At 36.7% G+C, this 25,596-nt stretch overlaps 1 protein-coding gene across 2 annotated transcripts in view; it reads left to right on the forward strand.

Annotated features, from left to right (window-relative positions):
- Window positions 1–25,596, forward strand: part of ZC3H12B (zinc finger CCCH-type containing 12B) — a 490,484-nt gene that overhangs the window by 288,128 nt on the left and 176,760 nt on the right. The window lies entirely within an intron of this gene.

Genomic DNA, 25,596 nt, shown 5'->3' on the forward strand with positions numbered 1-25,596 from the left:
CAAATGTCCAACAATGATAGACTGGATTAGGAAAATGTGGCACATATACACCATGGAATACTATGCAGCCATAAAAAATGGTGAGTTCATGTCCTTTGTAGGGACATGGATGAAGCTGGAAACCATCATTCTCAGCGAATTATCACAAGGACAAAAAACCAAACACTGAATGCTCTTACTCATAGGTGGGAATTGATCAATGAGAACACTTTGACACAGGAAGGGGAACATCACACCCCAGGGCCTGTCTGGGAGTGGGGGAATGGGGGTGGGATAGCATTAGGAGAAATACCTAATGTAAATGACGACTTAATGGGTGCAGCAAATCAACATGGCATATGTATATCTATTTAACAAACCTGCACATTGTGCACATGTGCCCTATAACTTAAGGTATAATAAAAAAAAGAAAAATAACTAATAGCTGGCATATTGGAGAGTGAAATAAAATTTGAAGAACAACCAATATAGTAGCAGTATGTTTCTTGGTTTTCTCCCTCTACTATCCCATAAATTTAATCTGAAGACAGGCTGGAATGGTGAGTTGCATAAAGGGAACAGACAATACCTCTGTGAGAAACCCATCTTTCTGGTCAGAGCATTGAGAACAATGGCCTCTGTGGGTTGGATAGTGTGAAAGGAATCACTCTGGTTCTTTTTTTTTTTTTTTTCAGCCCTTCTCCAGTGCCTGCCACAGTAATGAATCTGTGCCTCCGTGCTGGCAGCACAGGCACCAAAAACTGTGAGGAAAAACCCATCTCATTGGATAAAGGGGCCAAAAAAAAAAAAATGAGCCCCTTTTTTGAAAGGTTGGGAAATCACAGTTATTATTTGTCTTAGCCTTCTCAGGCTGCTATAAGGAAATACCATATACTAGGTAGTTTATAAAGAACAAAAATTTATGTCACAGTTCTGCAGAATAGGATGTCCAAGGTTAAGGTGCCAGTAAATTGAATATATAGTGAGGTCTCATTTCCCAGTTTAAAATGATGTCTTCACTCTGTGTCCTCACCTGGTGGAAGGGAAAAGCAGCTCTCTGGGACATCTATTTGTAAGGACACTTATCCCTCTCATGAGAGCTCCACCCTCATGACCTAATCACCTCTTACATTGCGTATTAAGTTGGTTTTTTATTTGTTTGTTTATTTGTTTTTGGTTTTTTTTTGTTTTGTTTTTTGAGACAGAGTCTCGTTCTGTGGCCCAGGCTGGAGTGCAGTGGTGAAACCTCAGCTCATTGCAACCTCCGCCCTCTGGGTTCAAGTGATTCTCCTGCCTCAGTCTCTTGAATAGCTGGGACTGCAGGCAGATGCAAACACACCTGGCTCATTTTTGTATTTTTGGTAGAGGTGGGGTTTCACCACGCTAGCCAGGATGGTGTTGAACTTTTGATCTCAAGTGATTCGCTCATCTTGGCCTCCCAAAGGGCGTGATTACAGGCATGAGCCACCACACCCTGCCTGGTTGTTAAGTTTTTAACATGAATTTTGAGGGGGACACAAACATTCAACCCATATAATTATTTTTCTGTATTTTCTCTTACTACATTACACTAATGATGGTTTCTATTTTAAGTGTGGAGTCTAAAATGGGAGAATTTTATTTTTAAGTCAAATATCAGGAAAATGGCTCTTGCTATTCACATAATTTGGGAAAAATTCTGGAGAAGAGAGAGCCGAAGAATTGATCTCTTAATTTTGTGTGTGACCCTATACAACTTCAGACTCATCTTCTATTTGTGGGTGCACATAATATGTCCAAAGAAGCATAGCAAAGGCTTTAAGAACTGAACTATAATGTAAACTAATGCCTAAGTTGCAGACAAACCTATGATTCGCACTTACAAAGGGCAGGCCCAAACAGCTTATCAAAGGTTTTGAAAACTGAAATGACATTGTAACAAGCACAGAAAATGAGACAGAATTTGTGATCCAAATATAACCAGGTTAACTGCCTGCTAAAACAAACACAAATTTTTTTTCAGAATTTTAATACCATACTTAATAGTATAATATTGAAAATTTTAAGAATACAACCCAAAATTACTTTGCATAGAAAGAACCAGAAAAACTTGACAAATTCTCAAGTGAAACAACAATCAACAGATGCCAACTTTGAAATGCCTCACATGATGGAATTAAAAGACTAAGATTTTAAATCAGATATTATAACCATGCTCTGTGAGGCCAAGGTGAATACTCTTGAAATGAATTGAAACAGCAGTCCTAAGCTAAGAAATACAAACTATTTTTGAAAGATGAGAATCTTAGAATTTAAGAAATACAGAATCTGATAGTTTATAAGAAAAGCTACTGGATGAAATCAATAGCAGAATTGGGATGATGGAAGGAACTATCTTGGATTTTGAAAATAGAGCAGTAGAACTAATGCATTCAGAAGAACGCAGAAAAAAAACTTAAATCCAGATTCTCAGGGACATGTGGAAAAATATCACAAGGTCTAATGTGGGTATTAATTGAGTTCCTGGCAGAGAGAAGAAAGAGAGGAGTACAAAAAAAAATTTGAAGAAATGAAAGCTGAAATTTACCCCAAATTGTTGAAATACGTAAATTTACACATTTAAGAAGCTTAGTAGAAATACAAAGAAATCACACCCAGACACATTACAATCAAAATGCTGGAAAATCAAAGATAAATGAAACATGTTGAAGGTAGACAGAGAAAAACGACACATTAAGTACAGCGGACAGTGATTTAAATTACTACTGATTTTTCACCAGAAATCATGAAGATCAGAAGATAGAAACAACATTGTTAAAGTGCTGAATAAACGAACTATCAATCCAAAATTTTATATCCAGAGAAAATATTCTTCAGGAATGAAAGTGAAATAGAAAACATTCTCAGAGAAAGGAAATCTAAAAGAATTTGTTTCCAGCACACCTTCCGTAAAAGATATGCCAAAAATAATTTTTTTAGGTTGAAGGGAAATGATACCAGAAGAAAACTGATAATTCAGAAATGAAGAGCAACAGAAATGGTACATTTCTGGGTAACCCTTGTAGACTAATTTCCTTAGTATATATATATATATATATATATATGTAACTGTCTATTGAAAGCAAAATATAATTTGGGAAAATTTTTGTGTTTGTAGACATAAGATATATATCAACTTTAAAAGAGAGAATAAAGGAAAGTGTATGGTAATAAGACTTCTGTATTTTTATTTTAGGTGGTAAAATATTAACTCTAACTGTAAGGAGTTAAGTATGTGTATTATAATCTCGAGAACAATCATTAAAATGGTAGAGATATAGCAAAAAATCTAATGAATTAAAATTGAATACTAAAAATTATTTTAAAATCCAAAAGAAGTTCTTTTTTTTTTGGGGATTCTTAAAGTTCTTTTATTATTATTATTATTATTATTATTATTATTATTATAAGTTCTAGGGTACATGTGCACAACGTGCAGGTTTGTTACATAGGTATACATATGCCATGTTGGTTTGCTGCACCCATCAACTCGTCATTTACATTAGGTATTTCTCCTAATGCTTTCCCTCTGCCAGCCTCCCACCCTCCGACAGGCCCCAGTGTGTGATGTTCCCTGCCCTGTGTCCAAATGTTCTCATTGTTCAATTCCCACCTATAAGTGAGAACATGCAGTGTTCGGTTTTCTGTTTTTGTGATAGTTTGCTGAGAATGATGGTTCCCAGCTTCATCCATGTCCCTGCAAAGGACATGAACTCATCCTTTTTTTATGGCTGCATAGTATTCCATGATTTATATGTGCTACATTTTCTTAATCCAGTCTATCATTGATGGACATTTGGGCTGGTTCCAAGTCTTTGCTATTATGAATAGTGCCTCAATAAACATATGTGTACATTTTAATATTTCAACAGTTTTGGAAGAACAGGTGGTGTTTGGTTGCATGGAAAAGTTCTTTAGTGGTGACTTCTGAGATATTAGGTGCACCCATTACCCGAGCTGTGTACATTGTATCCAATGTGTGGTCTTTTATTCCACACATAACTCCCACCCTTCCCCTGAGTCCCCAAAGTCTATTATATTATTCTTATGCCTTTGCAACCTCATAACTCCTACTTATAAGTGAGAGCATACGATGTTTGGTTTTCTATTCGTGAGTTACTTTACTTAAAACAATGGTCTCCAACTTCATCTGAGTTGCTCTGAATGCCATTATTTTGTTCCTTTTTTTGGCAGAGCAGTATGCATGGTATAAATATTATACTATATATATCATTTATACATTATAATATATATGCATTTATATATGAATGCCATTATTTTGTTCCTTTTTTTGGCAGAGCAGTATACATGGTGTATATATATATATATATTTATATATATATAATTCATATAAAATATATATCTATATATTACTATATATATTTATATATTTATATATATATGTATATCTCAGATTTTCCTTATCCACTTGATGGTTGATGGACATCTAGGCTGGTTCTATATTTTTGCAATTGTGAATTGTACTAATATAAACATGTGAGTACAAGTGTCTATTTCATATAATGACTTATTTTCCTCTGGGTAGATACCTAGTAGTGAAATTCCTGGATCAAATGGTAGTTCTACTTTTAGTTCTTTAAGAAATCTTCATACTGTTTTCCATAGTGATTGTACTAGTTTACATTCCCACCAGTAGTGTAAAAGTGTTCTCTTTTCATCACATCCATGCCAACGTCTGTTATTTTTTGATTTTTTAATTATGGCCATTCTTGCAGGAGTAAGATGATATCTCATTGTGGTTTTGATTGCATTTCCCTGATGATTAATGATGCTGAACATTTTTTCATACATTTATTGGCCATTTGTATATCTTCTTTTGAGAATTGTCTATTCACTTCCTTTGCCCACTTTTTGATGGGATTATTTGTTTTTTCATGCTGATTTATCTGTCTTCCTTGTAAATTCTGGTTATTAGTCCCTTGTTGGATGCATAGTTTTGAAGATTTTCTCCCATTCCATGGGTTGTCTGTTCACTCTGTGAATTATTTCTTTTGCTGTGCAGAAGCTTTTAAGTTTAATTAGGTGTCATCTATTTGTTTATTTTTTGGGATGAAGTCTTGCTCTGTCACGCACGCTGGAGTTCAATGGCACAATCTTAGCTCACTGCAACCTCTGCCTCCAGGGTTCAAGAAGTTCTCCTGCCTCAGCCACCCATGTAGCTGGGAACACAGGTGTCCACCACCTGGCCCAGCTAATTTTTATATTTTTAGTAGAAAAAGGGTTTCACCATGTTGGTCAGGCTGCTTTCGAACTCCTGACCTCAGGTGATCTGCCCACCTCAGCCTCCCAAAGTGTTGGGATTACAGGTGTGAGCCACCGTGCCTGGCCTCATCTATTTTTTGGTTGTTGTTGTTGCATTTGCTTTTGGGTTCTTGATCATGAGCTCTTTGCCAAAGGCAATGTCTAGAAGAGTTTTTCCCATTGTCTTCTAGATTTTTTATGATTTCAGGTCTTAGATTTAAGTCTTCCATCCATCTTGAGTTTTTATATGAGGTGAGAGATAAGGATCCAGCTTTATTCTTCTACATGTGGCTTCCCAATTATCCCAGTACCATTTGTTGAATAAGGTGTCCTTTCTCCACTTTACATTTGTGTTTGCTTTGTCAAAGATCAGTTTGCTATAAATATTTGGTTTTATTTCTGGGTTCTCTATTCTGTCCCATTGGTCTAGTGCCCATTTTTATATGAGTACCATGCTGTTTTGGTAACTATAGCCTTGTAGTATAGTTTGAAGTTAGATAATGTGATGCCTCCAGATTTGTTCTTTTGCTTAATCTTGCTCTGGCTGTGTGTGCTCTTTTTTGGTTCCATATGAATTTTAGGATTCTTTTTTTCTAGTTTTATGAACAATAATGATGGTATTTTGATGGGAATTGCATTGAATTTGTAGATTGCTTTTGGGAGTATAGTCATTTTCACAATACTGATTCTACCTATCCATGAACATGGAGTGTGTTTCCATTTGTTTGTGTTGTCTATGATTTCTTTCAACAGTGTTTTCAAGTTTTCCTGTAGAGGTCTTTCATCTCCTTTGTTAGGGTTATTCCTAAAAATTTTATTTTTGTGCAGCTATTGTAAAAGGGGTTGAGCTCTTGATTTGATTCTTAGCTTGGTCATTGTTGGTGTATAGCAGTGCTACTGATTTGTGCACATTGATTTTGTATCCTGAAACTTGACTGAATTAATTTATCAAATGTAGGAGCTTTTTGGATGAGTCTTTTTTTTTCTTTTTTTTTTTCTTTTTTTTTTTCTTTTTTTTTTTTTTTCTACTAGCCTTTTTTTATTCTTTTTTTTTTCTTTTTTTTATTATACTTTAGGGTTTTAGGGTACATGTGCACAATGTGCAGGTTTGTTACATATGTATCCATGTGCCATGTTGATTTCCTGCACCCATTAACTCGTCATTTAGCATTAGGTGTATCTCCTAATGCTGTCCCACCACCCTCCCCCCACCCCACAACAGTCCCCGGAGTGTGATGTTCCCCTTCCTGTGTCCATGAGTTCTCATTGTTCAATTCCCACCTATGAGTGAGAACATGCGGTGTTTGCTTTTTGTCCTTGCAATAGTTTACTGAGAATGATGTTTTCCAGTTTCATCCATGTCCCTACAAAGGACACGAACTTATCATTTTTTATGGCTGCATAGGTTTCCATGGTGTATATGTGCCACATTTTCTTAATCCAGTCTATCGCTGTTGGACATTTGGGTTGGTTCCAACTCTTTGCTATTGTGAATAGTGCCGCAATAAACATACGTGTGCATGTGTCTTTATAGCAGCATGATTTATAGTTCTTTGGGTATATACCCAGTAATGGGATGGCTGGGTCAAATGGTATTTCTAGTTCTAGATCCCTGAGGAATCACCACACTGACTTCCACAATGGTTGAACTAGTTTACAGTCCCACCAACAGTGTAAAAGTGTTCCTATTTCTCCACATCCTCTCCAGCAACTGTTATTTCCTGATTTTTTAATGATGGCCATTCTAACTGGTGTGAGATGGTATCTCACTGTGGTTTTGATTTGCATTTCTCTGATGGCCAGTGATGATGAGCATTTCTTCATGTGTTTTTTGGCTGCATAAATGTCTTCTTTTGAGAAGTGTCTGTTCATATCCTCTGCCCACTTATTGATGGGGTTGTTTGTTTTTTTCTTGTAAATTTGTTTGAGTTCATTGTAGATTCTGGATATTAGCCCTTTGTCAGATGAGTAGGTTGCAAAAATTTTCTCCCATTCTGTAGGTTGCCTGTTCACTCTGATGATAGTTTCTTTTGCTGTGCAGAAGCTCTTTAGTTTAATGAGATCCCATTTGTCAATTTTGGCTTTTGTTGCCATTGCTTTTGGTGTTTTAGACATGAAGTCCTTGCCCACGCCTATGTCCTGAATGGTATTGCCTAGGTTTTCTTGTAGGAGTTTAATGGTTTTAGGTCTAACATATAAGTCTTTAATCCATCGTGAATTAATTTTTGTATAAGGTGTAAGGAAGGGATCCAGTTGCAGCTTTCTACATATGGCTAGCCAGTTTTCCCAGCACCATTTATTAAATAGCGAATCCTTTCCCCATTTCTTGTTTGTCAGGTTTGTCAAAGATCAGATAGTTGTAGCTATGCGGCATCATTTCTGAGGTCTCTGTTCTGTTCCATTGATCTATGTCTCTGTTGTGGTACCAGTACCATGCTGTTTTGGTTACTGTAGCCTTGTAGTATAGTTTAAAGTCAGGTAGCATGATGCCTCCAGCTTTGTTCTTTTGGCTTAGGATTGACTTGGCAATGCAGGCTCTTTTTTGGTTCCATATGAACTTTAAAGTAGTTTTTTCCAATTCTGTGAAGAAAGTCATTGGTAGCTTGATGGGCATGGCATTGAATCTATAAATTACCTTGGGCAGTATGGCCATTTTCACGATATTGATTCTTCCAACCCATGAGCATGGAATGTTCTTCCATTTGTTTGTATCCTCTTTTATTTCATTGAGCAGTGGTTTGTAGTTCTCCTTGAAGAGGTCCTTCACATCCCTTGTAAGTTGGATTCCTAGGTATTTTATTCTCTTTGAAGCAATTGTGAATGGGAGTTCACTCATGATTTTGCTCTCTGTTTGTCTGTTATTGGTGTACAAGAATGCTTGTGATTTTTGTACATTAATTTTGTATCCTGAGACTTTGCTGAAGTTGCTAATCAGCTTAAGGAGATTTTGGGCTGAGACAATGGGGTTTTCTAGATATACAATCATGTCATCTGCAAACAGGGACAGTTTGACTTCCTCTTTTCCTAATTGAATACCCTTTATTTCCTTCTCCTGCCTGATTGCTCTGGCCAGAACTTCCAGCACTATGTCGAATAGGAGCGGTGAGAGAGGGCATCCCTGTCTTGTGCCAGTTTTCAGAGGGAATGCTTCCAGTTTTTGCCCATTCGGTATGATATTGGCTGTGGGTTTGTCATAGATAGCTCTTATTATTTCGAGATACATCCCATCAATACCTAATTTATTGAGAGTTTTTAGCATGAAGGGTTGTTGAATTTTGTCAAAGGCCTTTTCTTCATCTATTGAGATAATCATGTGGTTTTTGTCTTTGGTTCTGTTTATATGCCGGATTACATTTATTGATTTGCATATGTTGAACCAGCCTTGCATCCCAGGGATGAAGCCCACTTGATCGTGGTGGATAAGCTTTTAGATGTGCTGCTGGATTCGGTTTGCCAGTATTTTATTGAGGATTTTTGCATCAACGTTCATCAAGGATATTGGTCTGAAATTCTCTTTTTTGGTTATGTCTCTGCCAGGTTTTGGTATCAGGACGATGCTGGCTTCATAAAATGTGTTAGGGAGGATTCCCTCTTTTTCTATCGATTGGAATAGTTTCAGAAGGAATGGTACCAGTTCCTCCTTGTACCACTGGTAGAATTCAGCTGTGAATCCGTCAGGTCCTGGACTCTTTTTGGTTGATAAGCTATTGATTATTGCCACAATTTCAGAACCTGTTATTGGTCTATTCAGAGATTCAACTTCTTCCTGGTTTAGTCTTGGGAGGGTGTATTTGTCGAGGAATTTATCCATTTCTTCTAGATTTTCTAGTTTATTTGCATAGAGGTGTTTGTAGTATTCTCTGATGGTAGATTGTATTTCTGTGGGATCGGTGGTGATATCCCCTTTTTCGTTTTTTATTGCATCTATTTGATTCTTCTCTCTTTTCTTCTTTATTAGTCTTGCTAGCGGTCCATCAATTTTGTTGATCTTTTCAAAAAACCAGCTCCTGGATTCATTAATTTTTTGAAGGGTTTTTTGTGTCTCTATTTCCTTCAGTTCTGCTCTGATTTTAGTTATTTCTAGCCTTCTGCTTTTGAATGTGTTTGCTCTTGCTTTTCTAGTTCTTTTAATTGTGATGTTAGGGTGTCAATTTTGGATCTTACCTGCTTTCTCTTGTGGGCATTTAGTGCTATAAATTTCCCTCTACACACTGCTTTGAATGTGTCCCAGAGATTCTGGTATGTTGTGTCTTTGTTCTCGTTGGTTTCAAAGAACATCTTTATTTCTGCCTTCATTTCATTATGTACCCAATAGTCATTCAGGAGCAGGTTGTTCCGTTTCCATGTAGTTGAGCAGTTTTGAGTGAGTTTCTTAATCCTGAGTTCTAGTTTGATTGCACTGTGGTCTGAGAGACAGTTTGTTATAATTTCTGTTCTTTTACATTTGCTGAGGAGAGCTTTACTTCCAACTATGTGGTCAGTTTTGGAATAGGTGTGGTGTGGTGCTGAAAAAAATGTATATTCTGTTGACTTGGGGTGGAGAGTTCTGTAGATGTCTATTAGGTCCACTTTATTTAGAGCTGAGTTCAATTCCTGGATATCCTTGTTAACTTTCTGTCTCGTTGATCTGTCTAATGCTGACAGTGGGGTGTTAAAGTCTCCCATTATTATTGTGTGGGAGTTTAAGTCCCTTTGTAGGTCACTCAGGACTTGCTTTATGAATCTGGATGCTCCTGTGTTGGGTGCATATATATTTAGGATAGTTAGCTCTTCTTGTTGATTTGATCCCTTTACCATTATGTAATGGCCTTCTTTGTCTCTTTTGATCTTTGTTGGTTTAAAGTCTATTTTATCAGAGACTAGGATTGCAACCCCTGCCTTTTTTTGTTTTCCAGTTGCTTGATAGATCTTCCTCCATCCCTTTATTTTGAGTCTATGTGTGTCTCTGCACGTGAGATGGGTTTCCTGAATACAGCACACTGATGGATCCTGACTCCTTATCCAGTTTGCCAGTCTGTGTCTTTTGATTGGAGCATTTAGCCCATTTACATTTAACATTAATATTGTTATGTGTGAATCTGATCCTGTCATTATGATGTTAGTTGGTTATTTTGCTCGTTATTTGCTATAGTTTCTTCCTAGCCTCGATGGTCTTTACAATTTGGCATGTTTTTGCAGTGGCTGGTACCGGTTGTTCCTTTCCATGTTTAGTGCTTCCTTCAGGAGCTCTTTTAGGGCAGGCCTGGTGGTGACAAAATCACTCAGCGTTTGCTTGTCTGTAAAGTATTTTATTTCTCCTTCACTTATGAAGCTTAGTTTGGCGGGATAGGATATTCTGGGTTGAAAATTCTTTTCTTTAAGAATGTTGAATATCGGCCCCCACTCTCTTCTGGCTTGTAGAGTTTCTGCTGAGAGATCAGCTGTTAGTCTGATGGGCTTCCCTTTGTGGGTAACCCGACCTTTCTCTCTGGCTGCCCTTAACATTTTTTCCTTCATTTCAACTTTGGTGAATCTGACAATTATGTGTCTTGGAGTTGCCCTTCTCGAGGAGTATCTTTGTGGCATTCTCTGTATTTCCTGAATCTGAATGCTGGCCTGCCTTGCTAGATTGGGGAAGTTCTCCTGGATAATATCTTGCAGAGTGTTTTCCAACTTGGTTCCATTCTCCCCATCATTTTCAGGTACACCAATCAGACGTAGGTTTGGTCTTTTCACATAGTCCCAAATTTCTTGGAGGCTCTGTTCATTTCTTTTTATTCTTTTTTCTCTAAACTTCCCTTCTCTCTTCATTTCATTCATTTCATCTTCCATCAGTGATACCCTTTCTTCCAGTTGATCACATCTGCTACTGAGGCTTCTGCAATCTTCGCGTAGTTCTCGAAACTTGGCTTTCAGCTCCATCATCTCTTTTAAGCCCTTCTCTCCATTGGTTATTCTAGTTATCCATTCTTCTAATATTTTTTCAAAGTTTTTAACTTCTTTGCTATTGTTTTGAATTTCCTCTTGTAGCTCGGAGTAGTTTGATCGTCTGAAGCCTTCTTCTCTCAACTCATCAAAGTCATCCTTCATCCAGCTTTGTTCCGTTGCTGGTGAGGAACTGCGTTCCTTTGGAGGAGGAGAGGTGCTCTGCTTTTTAGAGTTTCCAGTTTTTTTGCTCTGTTTTTTCCCCATCTTTGTGGTTTTATCTACTTTTTGTCTTTGATGATGGTGATGTACAGATGGGTTTTTTGTGTGGATGTCCTTTCTGTTTGTTAGTTTTCCTTCTACCAGACAGGACCCTCAGCTGCAGGTCTGTTGGAGTTTACTAGAGGTCCACTCCAGACCCTGTTTGGCTGGGTGTCAGCAGCGGTGGCTGCAGAACAGCGGATTTTCGTGAGACCACAAATTCAGCTGTCTGATAGTTCCTCTGGAAGTTTTGTCTCAGAGGAGTACCCGGTTGAATGAGGTGTCAGTCTGTCCCTACTGGGGGGGTGCCTCCCAGTTAGGCTGCTCAGGGGTGAGGGACCCACTTTAGGAGGCAGTCTGTCCGTTCTCAGATCTCCAGCTGCGTGCTGGGAGAACCACTACTCTCTTCAAAGCTGTCAGTCAGACAGGGACATTTAAGGCTGTGGAGGTTCTTGCTGAGTTTTTGTTTGTCTGTGCCCTGCCCCCAGAGGTGGAGCCTACAGAGGCAGGCAGACCTCCTTGAGCTGTGGTGGGCTCCACCCAGTTCGAGCTTCCTGGCTGCTTTGTTTACCTAAGCAAGCCTGGGCAATGGCGGGCGCCCCTCCCCCAGCCTCGCTACCGCCTTGCAGCTTGATCTCAGACTGCTGTGCTAGCAATCAGCGAGACTCCGTGGGCATAGTACCCTCTGAGCCAGGTGCGGGACACAATCTCCTAGTGTGCCGTTTTTCAGGCCCGTTGGAAAAGTGCAGTATTAGGATGGGACTGACCCGATATTGCAGGTGCCGTCTGCTTCCCCTTTCTTTGACTAGGAAGGGGAACTCCCTGACCCCTTGCGCTTCCCGAGTGAGGCAATGCCTGGCCCTGCTTTGGCTCGCGCACAATGCGCTTCACCGACTGTCCTGCACCCACTGTTAGGCACTCCCTAGTGAGATGAAACCGGTACCTCAAGCAGAAATGCAGAAATCATCCGTCTTCTGTGTCGCTTGGGCTGGGAGCTGGAGACCGGAGCTGTTCCTATTCAGCCATCCAAAAGAAGTTCTTTAAACAGGGAGTAGAGGAACAAATAACACAAGGAGAAAACATAAATATAATAAATGGCAGCTCTAAATTCAGATACAATTAATTTTTATTTAATTTGTACAATTAAGTATCTCAACTATATGTGGTATACAATAAACCCACTTTAAATATTATGATATGGATTGATGAAAAGTAGAAGTATTATAAAATAACTGATTTTTCTAAATAAGTAGAAAAAATAATGAATTTTATGGTTTTTAGCATATGTAGAAGTAAAATATATGACAACAGCACAGAAGAATAGGAGAAGAAAAATGAAAGTATACAGTTTTAGGTTTCTTGCATTATATTTGAAATGATAAAGTACCATTTGAAAAATACATTTGAGAAGCAAAAGAAAGATACTGTAAATGATGTGACAATCACTAACTTAACCACTAGGTGCCAGAGAAAAAAGCCAGGGACCTGGTAGCAGCCCCCCAGAGCTGGAGCACCCAGATCAGGAGTGCTGAGCTGAGCCTAGGCCCCCTAAACTCATCCAGAAATGAAGCCAGTTGAATGAACCCATCTTATATCACAATCAAACCCCAAAGATATCAGAAAAGATAAAACCAAAAAGAAAAAAAAAAGAAGGAGAACATCGTCAAACATTGAAGGAACGTCAGGCCGCACAGATGAGAAAGAACCAGCACAAGAACTATGGCAACTTAAACAACCTGAGTGTCTTCTTACCTCCAAACAACCACACCAGTTCTACAGCAATGGCTCTTAACAAGGTTGAAATGGCTGAAATGACAGAAATTGGAATTCTGAATATAGACAGGAGTGAAGATCATCCACATCCAGGAAAAAGTCAAAACCCAATCCAATGCACTTAAGGAGTAAGATAAGATCATACACGAGCTGGAAATTGGTATGGTCATTTTTAAGAAAGAAATCAAACTGATCTCATAGAGCTGAAAAACTGGCTTCAAGAATTTAATAATATAATTGCAAGTAATAACAGCAGAATTGACCAAGCTGAGGAAAGAATCTCAGAGATTTAAGACCAATACTCTGCAATGACTCAGTCAGACAAAAATAAAAAAAGGAAAAGCAATAAACAAGAATGGACAAGACCTCCAAAAAAGACGGGATTATGTAAACAGACCAAAGCTACAACATATCAGCATCGAAATAGAGAGAGATAAATCAAGCAACTTGGAAAACATGTTTGAGGATAGTGTACATGAAAACTTTCCCAATCTCACTAAAGAGGCCAACATTTAAAATCAGGAAAGGGAGAGAACCCCTGTGAGGTACTATAAAATAGTCATCGGATTCCGCAAGGTTGAAATGAAAGCAAAATGTTAAAGGCATCTAGAGGGTTGAGAAAGGTGACCTAAAAGGTAAGAGCATTAGGCTAACAGTGGACCTTTCAACAGAAACCCGATAAGCCAGAAGAGATTGGGGCCTATATTAAGCATTTGTAATGAAAAATTTCAACTAAGAATTTCATATCCAGCCAAACTAAGCTTCAAAAGTGAAGGAAAACAAGGTTATTTTGAGAGAAGTATATACTAATGAAAATCATAACCACCAGGAGTCACTTAAATAAAGTCCTTCAGAGTGCTAAACATGGAAATGAGAGACTGTTACCAACCACCACAAAAATACACTTAAGTACATAGACCATTGATGCTATAAAGTCTGCATGACAATCAGCTAACAACACGATGACAGAATCAAACCCACACATATCAATAATAACTTTGAAAGTAAAAGGGCTAAATAACTGAATTAAAAGGCACAGTGTGGCAAGTAGGATAAAGAATCAAGACCCAAAGTTATACTGTCTTCAAGAGATCCATCTTAACATGCAATGAAACCCACAGGCTCAAAGTAATGGAAAGAGAAAAATCTACCGAGCAAATGGAAAATAGAAAATTGCAGGGGTTGCTATTCTAAGTTCAGACAAAGCCGACTTTAAACCAACAACAATCAAAAAGACAAAGAATGGCATTATATAATCGTAAGGGGGTAAATTAAACAAGAAAACCTAACTATCCTAAATATGTGTGCCCATCACAGGAGCACCCAGATTTATATAGCAAGCTTTTAGAGACATACGAAGAGACTTAGCCACAAAATAGTAGTAGAGCACGTGGCATATACTCTAAAATTGACGAAAAAATCAGACATCAAACAATGCTCAACCAATTAAAAAAAAATCATAGCAACCACGGTCTCGGGCAGGAGTGCAATAAAAATTTAGATCAATACTAAGATAATTACTGAACTGCATACAATTACATGGAAATTACACAACCTACTCTTTTAAGTTTTTTTATTTCCATAGGTTTTGGGGAAACAGGTGGTCTTTGGTTACATGAGTAAGTTCTTTAGCCCTCATTTGTGAGATTTTGGTGCACCCATCATCGAGCTGTATACACTGAATCCAATTTGTAGTATTTTATCCCATACCCCTTTCCCACCCTTTCCCTATGAGTCCTCAAAGTCCATTGTATTATTCTTATGACGTTGCATCCTCATAGCTTAGCTCCCACTTATGAGTGAGAACATAGATGTTTGGCTTTCCATTCCTGAGTTATTTCATTTAGAATAATAGTCTTCAATTCCATCCAGGTTGCTGCCAATGCTATTATTTAATTCCTTTTTATAGTTGAGTAGTATTGTATTTTGTGTGTGTGTGTGTGTACACACACACACTATATATATATGTATATACATATATACACACTATATATATACACACTATTATATATATATACACACTATATATATATATATATCACAGTTTTTTTTTTTTATTATACTTTAGGGTTTTAGGGTACATGTGCACAATGTGCAGGTTTGTTACATATGTATCCATGTGCCATGTTGATTTCCTGCACCCATTAACTCGTCATTTAGCATTAGGTGTATCTCCTAATGCTGTCCCTCCCCCCTCCCCCCACCCCACAACAGTCCCCGGAGCATGATGTTCCCCTTCCTGTGTCCATGAGTTCTCATTGTTCAATTCCCACCTATGAGTGAGAACATGTGGTGTTTGGTTTTTTGTCCTTGCGATAGTTTACTGAGAATGATGTTTTCCAGTTTCATCCATGTCCCTACAAAGGACACGAACTCATCATTTTTTATGGCTGCATAGTATTCCATGGTGTATATGTGCCACATTTTCTTAATCCAGTCTATCGTTGTTGGACATTTGGGTTGGTTCCAACTCTTTGCTATTGTGAATAGTGCCGCAATAAACATACATGTGCATGTGTCTTTATAGCAGCATGATTTATAGTCCTTTGGGTATATACCCAGTAATGGGATGGCTGGGTCAAATGGTATTTCTAGTTCTAGATCCCTGAGGAATCGCCACACTGACTTCCACAATGGTTGAACTAGTTTACAGTCCCACCAACAGTGTAAAAGTGTTCCTATTTCTCCACATCCTCTCCAGCACCTGTTGTTTCCTGATTTTTTAATGATGGCCATTCTAACTGGTGTGAGATGGTATCTCACTGTGGTTTTGATTATCACAGTTTATTTATCCACTGATTGATGGTTATTTGGGCTGGTTCCACATTTTTGCAATTGTGAGTTTTGCTACTATAAACATGCATGTGCAAGTATCTTTTTTGTATAATGACTTCTTTTCCTCTAGGCAGATATCCGGTAGTGGGATTGCTGTATCAAATGGTTGTTCTACTTTTGTTTCTTTAAAGAATCTCCACACTGTTTACATAGTAGTTGTACTAGTTTAAATTCCCACCAGCAGGATAGAAGTGTTCCCTTTTAACTGTATCCATGCCAACATCTATTTATTTTTATTTTTTTTATTATGGCCATTCTTGCAGGAGTAATATGGTATCATATTGTGGTTTTGATTTGCATTTCCCTGGTCATTCGTGATGTTGAGCACTTTTTCATATATTTGCTGGCCATTTGTATTTCTTCCTTTTTCCTTCTTCCTTCTTCTTTCTTCCTTTTTCCTTCCTTCTTCCTTCTTCTTCTTCTTTCTTCTTTTTTTTTTTTTTTGAGTCAGAGTTTCACTCCTGTTGCCTAGGCTGGAGTGTGGTGGTGTGATCTCAGCTCAGCCCACTGCAACCTCTGCCTCCTGGGTTCGTAATTCTCCTGCCTCTGCCTCCCAAGTAGCTAGGATTACAGGCACATGCCACCACACCCGGTTAACTTTTGTCCTTTTAGTACAGATGGGGTTTCACCATGTCGACCAGGCTGGTCTCGAACCCCTGACCTCAGGTGATCCACCCACCTCAGCCTCCCAAAGTGCTGGGATTACAGGCGTGAGCCACCGCATCCAACCCATTTTTATATCTTCTTTTGAGAATTGTCTATTCATGTCCTTAGCCCACTTTTTGTTGGGATTGTTTATTTTTTTCTTGCTAATTTAAATAACCTACTCTTGAATGACTTCTGGGTGGACAATGAAATTAAGGCAGAAATCAAGAAATTATTTTCAACTAATTAGAACAAAAATACAACATACCAGAATCTCTGGGACACAGCTAAAGTATTGTTAAGATGGAATAGTATAGCACTAAATACTGGCATCGAAAAGTTAAAAATATATCAAATGAACAACCTAACATTACACCTAGAGGACCTAGAGAAACAAGAGAAAACATACCCCAGAGCTAGCAGAGCAGAAGACAAGAAATAACTAAAATCAGGAAATTAAGTTGTGAAAAACCATACAAAGGTCAAAGAATGCTGGAGTAGGTTCTTTGAAATAATAAGTTAGACAAACTGCTAGCTAGATCAATAAAGGGAAAAAAGAGGAAGATCCAAATAAACACAAGGGGATATTACAACTGAACCCACAAAAATACAAAAAATTATCAGAGACTACTATAAACACCGTATGCACACCAACTAGAAAACCTGGAAGAAATAGATAAATTTCTGGAAACATATAACCTCCCAGAGATTGACTTCTTGAACAGACAAATAATGAGTTCCAAATTGAATTGGTAACAAAAAGCCTCCTATCCAGAAAAAGCACAGGCCTAGATGGCTTCACAGCCAAATTTTACCAGACGTATAACGAAGAGCTAGTACCATTTCTACTGAAACTATTCCAAAAATTGAGGAGAGACTCCTCCTTAACTCATTCTATAAAGCCAGCATCATCCTGATACCAAAACCTGGCAGAGAAACACACAAAAAAAGGAAACATCGGGCCAATATCCTAGATGAACAAAGAAGCAGAAATCCTTAACAAAATAGTAGTAAATCGAATCTAGCAGCACATCAAAAAGCTAATCCACCTTGACGAAGTGTGCCTTATCCCTGGGATACAAATTAGGAACAACATACACAAATCAATAGAGGTGATTCATTACATAAACAGAACTAAAAACAAAAACCACACGATCATATCAGATGCAAAAAGAGCTTTTGATAAAATTTAACATCTCTTCGTGTTAAATAAAAACCCTCAGTAAACTAGGCATTGAAGGAAATACCTCAAAATAATAAGAACCATTTGTTGCAAACCCACATCCAATATCATATTGAATGGACAAAAGCTGGCACAAGACAAGGGTGCCCTCTCTCACCACTCCTATTAAATATAGTATTGGAAATCCTGCCCAGAGCAATCAGGCAAGAGAAAGACATAGCACACAAATAAGAAGAAAAGAAGTAAAACTACCCCTGTTGGCAGACGACATGATCCTATGTCTAGAAAAACCTCAAAGTCTCACCTCAAGAGCTCCTTTAGCCGATAAACAATATCAGAAAAGTCTCAGGATACAAAGATCAGTATACAAAAATTACTGGGATTCTGTTACACCAACAACAGTCAAGCCAAGAACCAAATCAACACAATCCCATTCACAATTTCCACAAAAAGATTAAAATACCTAGGAATACAGCTAACCAGGAAGGTTAAAAATATATACAATGAGAAATACAAAACATTGCTCAAAGGAATCAGAGATGACACAAATAAATGGAGACATATTCCATGCTCATGGATAGGGAGAATCAATATCATTACAATGGCCATACTGCCAAAAGCAATTTGTGGTTTCAGTGCTATTCCAATGAAACCAACAATGATATTCTCCAAAGATATAGGAAAAAAAAAAACTATTTCAAAATTTGTATGGAACCAAAAAAAGCCTGAACAGCCAAGGCAATTTTAAGCAAAAAGAACAAAGCTGGAAGCATCACGCTACCTGTCTTCAACCTATACTACAGCATTACAATAACCTAAACAGCATAATACTGGTACAAAAGCACACACATAGACCAATGGAACAGAATAGAGAGCCCAGAAATAAGGCTGCACACCTACAACTATCTGATCTTTGACAAGGCTGACAAAAACAAGCAATGGGGAAAGGAGTTTCTTTTCAATAAATGGTGCTGGGATAACTGGCCAGCCAAATGCAGAAAACTGAAACTGGACCCCTTCCTTACATCATATACAAAAATAAACTCAAGATGAATTAAAGACTTAAATGTAAAACCAAAAACTATGAAAACTCTAGAAGACAACTTAGGGAATACCATTTTGAACATAGGACCTGGTAAAAATTTTGTGACAAAGATGCAAAAGCAGTCACAACAAAAGCAAAAATTGATGAATGGGATCTAATTAAACTAAAGAGCTTCTGCACCACCAAAGAAACTATCAACAGAGTAAACAGACAACCTACAGAATGGGAGAAAATTTTTGCATATTATGCATCTGACAGAGATCTAATAACCAGCATCTATAAAGAATTTAAACAGATGTACAACAAAAAAAAACTCCATTAAAAAGTGGACAAAGGACACAACAGTCACTTTAAAAAGAAAGAAAGAAAGACACACATTCGGCCAAGAAACATATGAAAACAAAAAAGCTCAGCCTCACTGATTATTAGAGAACTGCAAATCAAAACCACAATGAGATACTGTCTCACACCAGTCAGACTGGCTGTTATTTAAAAGTCAAAATTAACAGGTGCTGGCAAGGTTACAGAGGAAAAGGAATGCTTGTACACTGTTGGTGTGAGTGTACGTTAGTTCAGCCATTGCAGTAAACAGTGTGGCGATTTCTCAAAGACCTATAAACAGAACTACCATTTGACCCAGCAATCCCATTACTGTGTATATGCCCCCAAAATATAAATAATTCTATTTTAAAGACACATGCACATGTATGTTCATTGCAGAACTTTTCACAATAGCAAAGACATGGAATCAACCTAAATGCTCATCAATGGTAGACTGGATAAAGTAAACAGTACATATACACCATGCAGCCATAGAAGAGAGTGAGAACATGTCCTTTGCAGGGACATGGATGGAGCTGTATGCCGTTATCCTTAAAAACTAATGCAGAAACAGAAAAACAAATATCACTTGTTCTCACTTATAAGTGGGAGCTAAATGATGAGAACACATGGACACAAAGAAGGCAACAATATCACTGGAGCCTACTTAGGGGTGTAGGGAGGGAAGAAGGAGCGAGTTGAAAGATTACCTGTCAGGTACTATGTTTAATACCTGGGTGATTAGATAATCTATACAACAAACTTCCATGACATGCTATTTCCCTATATAACAAACCTGCACATGCACCCGTAAACCTAAAATAAAATCAAAAACAGCAACAACAAAAAGCATGTCACAACATCTTTTTCTTGTGAGTACTTCAGGCTGCTTCCAGTCATGTTCGAACTTGAAGGGGATCTGTCATGCAAGGATCACATGGTGAGAGAGCAAGCAATAGAGATGGGAGGGAGGTGCCAGCTTCTCTTAAACAAACAGCTCTCACAGGAACTAATACAGTAAGAACTCACCCACCATCCCCCACCTTTCAAGAATGGCATTAATCTATTCATCAAGAATCTGCCCCCATGACTGGAACAGCTTCCATTAGGCCTCAACTCCAATATTGGAAATTAAATTTCCACATGAGTTTTTGAGGAGTTAAACAGACAAAACTATAGCAAGTTAATTTTTGTGTGTGGTGTGACACAAGCTACTAATTTCATTTTTCTGCATGTGTGGATGTTCACATTCCTAAACAATATTTATTGAGGGGACTGCTCATTTTTCATTTTGTGTTCTTAGCATATTTGTTGAAAATCAGTTAATCATAAATGTATGGATTTACTTATTGGTTTTATACTATTTTCCATTTGTCTATGTGTCTGTTTTTATGCCAGTACCATGTTGTTTCGATTACTATACTTTTGTCATAGATTTTGAATTCAGTTAGTGTGATTTCATCAGCTTTGTTCTTTCACTCAAGATTGCTTTGGCTATTTAGGGTTCTTCTTGGTTTCATGCAAAGTTTAGGATTTTTTTTTTTGTTTCTGTTTACAAATATTGAAATTTTGATCAGAATTGCATTGAATATGGAGGTCACCTTAAGTTTTATGAACATTTTAATATTAATTCTTCCAATCCATAAACATAGAATAATTTTTCCAATTATTTTTTACTTCTTCAATTTTTTATTAATGGTTTTCAGTGTTAAATTTATTTCTAAGTATTATATTTTTTGTGTTAGTGATTTTAATGGAATTATTATAAAGTTCATTTTTGGTACATAGAAACACTACTGATTTTTGTGTGGTGATTTTGTATTTGGTATTTTGTATTCTAATTTTGGATTATGTTGTCAACAGACAGCAACTATTTAACTTCTTTTTTTCCTATATGGGTACATTTTATTTCTCTCTGTTGCCTGATAACTCTGGCAAGGACTTCCAATACTGTGTTGAATTTAAGTGGTGAGAGTTGGCATCCCTGTGTTGTTCTGGATCTTAGATAAAAGGGTTTTAATTTTTCAACATTGAGTATAATGTTGTTGCCTTATCATATACAGTTATGATTGTTTTGAGTGACGGGGTTATCAGACCCAACACCAGGTCATGGGGGGCCCCCACATCCCCCGACAGGCCCTGGTGTGTGATGTTCCCCTCCCTGTGTCCATGTGTTCTCATTGTTCCACTCTCACTTATGTGTGAGAATATGTGGTGTTTGTTTTTCTGATCCTGTGTTAGTTTGCTGAGAATGATGGTTTCCAGCTTCATCCATGTTCCTGCAAAGGACATTAACTCATTCTTTTTCATGGCTGCATAGTATTCCATGGTATATATGTGCCACATTTTCATTATCCAGTCTACCATTGAGGTGTATTTGGGTTGGTTTCAAGTCTTTGCTATTGTAAATAGTGCTGCAGTAAACACATGTGTACATGTGTCTTTATAGTAGAATGATTTATTATCCCTTGGGTATATACCCAGTAATGGGATTGCTGGGTCAAATGGTATTTCTAGTTCTAGATCGTGGATGAATTGCCACACTGTCTTCCACAATGCTTGAACTAATTTACACTCCCACCAACAGTGTAAAAGTATTCCCATTTCTTCTGTTCCTCTCCAGCATCTATTGTTTCCTGACTTTTTAATGATTGCCATTTTAACTAGCATGAGATGGTATCTCATTGTGGTTTTGATTTGCATTTCTCTAATGACCAGTGATGATGAACTTTTCTTCATATGTTTCTTGGCTGCTTAGATGTTGTCTTTTGAGAAGGGTCTGTTCATATCCTTCACCCACTTTTTGATAAGGTTGTTTTTTTCTTGTAAATTTGTTTAAGTTCCTTGTAGATTCTGGGTATTAGACCTTTGTCAGATGGATAGATTGCAAAAATATTCTCCCATTCTGTAGGTTCCCTGTTCACTCTGATGATAGTTTCTTTTGCTGAGCAGAAGCTCTTCAAGTTAATTAGATTTCATTTGTCAATTTTGGCTTTGGTTGTAATTGCTTTTGGTGTTTTAGTCATGAAGTCTTTGCCCATGCCTATGTCCTAAATGGTATTGCCTAGGTTTTCTTCTAGGGCTTTTATGGTTTCAGGTTTTGCATTTAAGTCTTTAATCCATCTTGAGTTTCTTCTTTTTTTCTATTCCATTGAGGCATAATGTTAGGTTGTTTGAGACCTTTCTTTTTTCGTGTGAGCATTCATTATAATACACTTTTCTCTTAGAACTGTTGTTGCTGCATTCCATAAGTTTGGTATAATATGTTTTCATTTTTGTCTCAAGATGTTTTTCAATTTCCTTTTAAATTTTTTTATTGACTCCTTGGTTGCCCATGAACATGTTGAATTTCCATGTATTTGTGAATTTTTAAAAATTTCTTCTGTTATTGATTTCTGGTTTTATACCATTGTCATCTGAAAAGTTACTTCATATGATTTAAGTTTTCTTAAAATTGCTATGACTCCTTTTGTGGCTTAACCTATGGTCTATCCTGGAGAATGTTTCATGGGTACTTGAGAAGAGTGTGCATTCTAATCCTGCTTGATGGACTAATCTCTGTATGTCTTTTGTTTCCATTTGCTCAAAACTGTTGTTTGAGTCTTCTGTTTTTTATTAATTTTCTGTTTGAATATCTGATAATTATTGAAAGTGGGGTATTTAAGTACCCTACTCTTATTGTATTGCAATCCGTCTCTTCAGATTCTTTAGTATTTGCTTTTAATATTTAGGTGCTCCAATATTGGGTACATGTAAATTTGCAATTTCGTATATATTCTTTAACAAATTGATCTTTTTGTTATTATATAATGTTTCTGTCTCTTTTTGCAGTTGTTTTTACATAAAGTTTATTTTATCTTATATAAATATTTCTACCCCAAATCTCTTTTGGTTTTCATTGCATGGATTACCTTTTTCTATTCTTTGACTTTCACTCTACATGTATCCTAATATACAGAATAGCAGAAAAATGCCCACTTTTGCCACTTCCACTCAACATAGTATTGAAAGTCCTTGTCAGAGAAATAAGGCTAGAGAGGAAATAAAAGGCATCTAAATGAGAAAGAAAGATGTAAAACTATTGCTATCTGCAGATGTCATGATCTTATGTGGAAAAAATTCTAAATGTTTCACTAAAAAGCTAGAACTAGTAAACAAATTTAGTAAAGTTTCAGGATACAAAATCAAGAAACAAAAATCAATAGATTTTCTTTACATTAACAATGAACTATCTGAAGAATAAATCAAGAGATAAATTCCATTTACAATAACTATTCCAAAAAATAAATTAATGAATTACTTAGGAGTAAATTTAACCAAAGCAAATGATCTATATAATGAAAACTATAAAAACATTTATGAAAGAAATTGAAAAAAAATAAGTAAATAAAAAGTTAGCCCATGTTTGTGGATTTGAAGAATTATTTTTTTAATATTTATACCACTCAAAGTGATCTACAAATTCAGCACTATTCCAATGTCATTTTTCTTAAAAATAGAAAAAATCCTAAAATCTCCAATTGTCAAGACAACTATGAGCAAAAGAACAGAGCTGGAGATATCATGCTACCTGATTTCAAACTATCCTACAACATGCTAGTAATTCAAACAGCATGGATCTGGAATAAAAATAGATGCATCAAAAAATTGAACAGACTATACAGCCCAGAAATAAATAAATAAACTCACACATATATGGTCTATTGACTTTCAACAAAGGTTTCGAGTATGTACAATGAGAAAAGGACAATCTCTTCAATAAATGGTGCTGGGGAAACCGAATATCCATATACAAAACAATAAAATTTGACCCTTGTCTGACACATTATAAAAAATTAACTCAAAATAAAGACTTAAACATGAGACCTGAAACTACAAAACCCATTAGAAGAAAGCATAGGGGCCTGGGCAATGTTATTTAATACTTGACTCCAAAAGCAAAAATAGACAAGTGGGATTACATTGAAATAAAAAGTTTCTGTGCAACAAAGGAAACAATTGGTACAGTGAAGAGACAACCTACTCATATGGAGAAAATATTTGAAAGCCATATATTTGATAAGCAGTTAATGACCAAAATCTATAAAGAACTCAATGAACTCCAAAGAAAGAAAACAAACAATTCAATTAAGAAATTGGCAAAAAAACATGGATGAGACTGGAAGTCATTATTGCTGAGTGAAATAAGCCAAGCACAGAAAGACAAATCCTGCATGTTCTCACTTATCCATGGAAGATAAAAAGGTGGATCTCATGAAGATAGAGAGCAGATAAGGGGTGACCACAGGCCAGGAATAGTATAGGATAGGGACGATAAAGAAAAGTTGATTAATAGATACAAATATATGCTTGGATAGAATAAAAAAAAGACCTAGTGTTAGATAGATTGTCAGCATGACCATAGTTTACAATAATCTAGTGTATTACTATAAAATAGCTAGAAGAAAAAATTTGAGTGGTTCTAACATAAAGAAAACACAACTTTTTTAGAGTGATAGATATACCAAGCACACTGATTACATCTTTACAAATTATATGAATGTATTAAATAATAACATTAACTTCAAATAATAAAATAAAATTTAACTCAATTTTTTAAAAGAAATGGGCTAGAAACCTGAATAGATACTTTTAAAAGAAGACATACAGATGGCCCACAGATATATGAAAAAGCCCTCACCATCACTAATCATTAAGGACATGCAAATTAAAACAACAGTGATATATCACCTCACTTCTCTTAGAATGGCTATTATCAAAAAGACAAAGATTTAAGTTTTGGCAGGGATGGAGAGAAAAGGGAAACCTTGTACATTGTTGGGGGAAATATAAATTAGTACAGTCATTATGAAAAACAGTGTGGAGACTCCTCAAGAAGCTAAAAATAAAATTACCATATGATCCAGCAATCCCACTTCTAGGAATTAACCCAAAAGATTTAAAATCAGTATTTCAGAGATGTCATTGCAGCACTCTTCACAATAGCCAAGTTATGGAATCAACCTGTGCCCATCAACACATGAATGGATGAAGAAAATGTGATATATGTAGATATAGACAAATATACATAGATCTATATCTGTATCTACATATCTATATATAGATATGCATACAGTGTAATACTGTTTAGCTTTTCGGGAATTTTTTAAAATTTTTATTGAAGATTTTTAAAACAATTCCTAAAAGATTGACTCTTCCAAAAAACTAGGTATACATACATTGTGTCTATTATGTTAAAATTTGCATTAGACACAAATACAAAAACCACGAAACAAGCCACCATTCTCCAACAATCTGAGCAAAGATAAAATCTCTAAAAAACAACAAGGATGACTTGCAAAGGATGAGCTCTTTATGCACCATAAAAAAA

The sequence above is a fragment of the Symphalangus syndactylus genome, chromosome X, assembly GCF_028878055.3.
Source record: "Symphalangus syndactylus isolate Jambi chromosome X, NHGRI_mSymSyn1-v2.1_pri, whole genome shotgun sequence".
NCBI lineage: Eukaryota > Metazoa > Chordata > Mammalia > Primates > Hylobatidae > Symphalangus > Symphalangus syndactylus.